The sequence below is a fragment of the Penaeus chinensis genome, chromosome 9, assembly GCF_019202785.1.
Source record: "Penaeus chinensis breed Huanghai No. 1 chromosome 9, ASM1920278v2, whole genome shotgun sequence".
NCBI lineage: Eukaryota > Metazoa > Arthropoda > Malacostraca > Decapoda > Penaeidae > Penaeus > Penaeus chinensis.
Genome location: NC_061827.1, coordinates 10,689,751 through 10,692,250, shown reverse-complemented (window position 1 = coordinate 10,692,250; position 2,500 = coordinate 10,689,751). Strand labels below are relative to the sequence as shown.

At 43.0% G+C, this 2,500-nt stretch overlaps 1 long non-coding RNA gene across 1 annotated transcript in view; it reads right to left on the bottom strand.

Moving 5' to 3' along the window:
* The window catches only part of LOC125029146, a 38,056-nt gene that overhangs the window by 15,210 nt on the left and 20,346 nt on the right, over nucleotides 1-2,500 (bottom strand). The window lies entirely within an intron of this gene.

The window sequence follows — 2,500 nt, the reverse complement described above, 5'->3', positions numbered from 1 at the left end:
TAGAATTCCTTTCAGGAACAATAAATGGAGAAAATAACGACGTTGAACTATGTCCATCTATTTATTTATGAATTTATTTATTCGTGAATTTTGCTATACCTATTTAGTTATGGTTTTACTATATTTATTGATTTTGTCTTTATCACATTGGTCCATGTGTCTTCCATATTTGTTCATCCGCTTTCCTTATCTAGACACAGCAATTTCGGCACGTAAAAGGAAAATCAGATTTCCCGCATCAGCGAAAGAGATGAAACGGCAGACATGTGCTGCTTTTCTAACTAATTTCCAGGATCATTTGTTTGCCTCGAGTGAGTGCTGTCTTATGGGTAAAGACAAAGGAAATTGAAAGGGATTCCAGAAGGCGAGGCTTGTTTGCAAGTACCACCTCAAGGCAGAAAAAAAGAGGTTTAAATGCCTAGCTTGTCTTACAAACTTATGGTCTTACCAAAGACCCTTTGAGTATATATCTTGATATCTGGATACCGATGGAACCCCATGTTGCCTTCGGAAATGGGAAGAGCCAACGTTAGCTTCTAAGAAGAAAGGGCTTTTGATCTAGAGTCACAAAGAGAGAGAATTGCGTAATTCGGTTTTGATGCTCACTCAAACAGCTAGGCGGTCCCGGACATTTTCATTTGAGTCAGCAGTTTGCTTCAGAACAGATCGGTTTGTTTAGTTCCCATTGGGGCTAATGTGAATCTTCATGTACTTTACTATATCATTAAGGATATGCGTTTCTCTGTCTTGTACCTCCTTCGCTTCCGCTCCATTGTGCCAGAATCCATTAATATTGTTAGGCTTCTCAAGTGTTGCAATAGAGATGCCTGAGGAATAACAGTTCCCCGGTATCCAATTGTACCCCTGGTTCGGCTTCATATACTGGGATATCTTTAAAGCATAAACTTACTAGAACGGGTTTATGAACATGTAATTGCATTGGGAAATATTTATACCTTCGTTACCCTTGGCTAGAGTCGGCATTATATGAAATTTAACTATCAACTGCTTTCTGCAATTATTTCAACGCTTTTGTGCTCCTATTTACTTGGATGGTCGATATTCACGTCCCAAGCAGGAATGCACGTAGGCGCGCACTAAACTACACATACCTATTACCACGGAAACTAGAATAAATATTCGCACGCATGATGATACACTCTCTCTCTCTCTCTCTCTCTCTCTCTCTCTCTCTCTCTCTCTCTCTCTCTCTCTCTCTCTCTCTATCTCTATCTCTCTCTCTCTCTCACACACACACACACACACACACACACACTCACACACACACACACACACACACACACACACACGCACACACACATACACACAGAAAACACTTACATACACATAAAGATATTCACTCTCTCCATTATTTGTACCTGGAACCCCGCACACGGCAAGCCTGGATCATAGTAACAAATATCAAAAGAGAGATAGAGATAAGAATGAATGATTCCCCAGTGCGAGATATTCTATTGGAGATATTATTACTTCATCAGAATTACGCGGCAACTGTAAAGTATCTTAGCAGGTCATCCTCAAGGAAACAAGAATCCTTGCAGGTCATCCTCGAGGAAACTCTAGCCCTCCAACAATAGTGTCCTCTTCCTCCCCACACTCTCAATTTCCGGGTTGCCCTCGGGGTCGTTGGCTGCCATCACTGAGCGTCTGGGTGGGTGGGTTGGGGGCGGGGGGGAGAGAAGGGCGCTCACCTTGGGTCATATGAATATTCAGTATGCGTGAGTCACCTGTCTGGCCTTAACGTTGCAGTGCAGTTTAGATTCTGTCTCACTTACAGCTGGAATGGGCTGTAAATTACAGGTTTGGGGGAAGGAGAGAGAGAGAGAGAGAGAGAGAGAGAGAGAGAGAGAGAGAGAGAGAGAGAGAGAGAGAGAGAGAGAGAGAGAGAGAGAGAGAGAGAGAGAGAGAGAGAGGGGGGGGGGCAGAGAGAGAGAGAAAGGGACAGAGAGAGAGAGATAGAAAAGAGAGAGAGAGAGACAGACATACAGACAGACACACACACACACACACACACACACACACACACACACACACACACACACACACACACACATACACACACACACACACATATACACATACACATACACACACGCACATGCACACACACACAGAAAGACAGACACAGAGAGAGAGACAGACAGACAGACAGACAGACAGACAGATAAACATACAGACAGACAGACAGAAAGACAGACAGACATACACAGACAGACAAACAGACAGACAGACAGACAAAGAGAGACAAAAAAACAGAGACCGAGACAGAAACAGAGGCAGAGACAGAGATAGACAAAGAAAACATACAGAAAAAAAAGAGAAAGAGGAGGGAGGTAGGCAGATGCACACACAAAAAAATCAAAAGTTCATGCAATGCAATCATAGAAAAAAAAATATATATAATAAAACAGTATAACGGCGAATTCCAAGACAGGCGGAAGCACCAGTGCCTGCACAATAACCGTAGGAGGCACGGGAA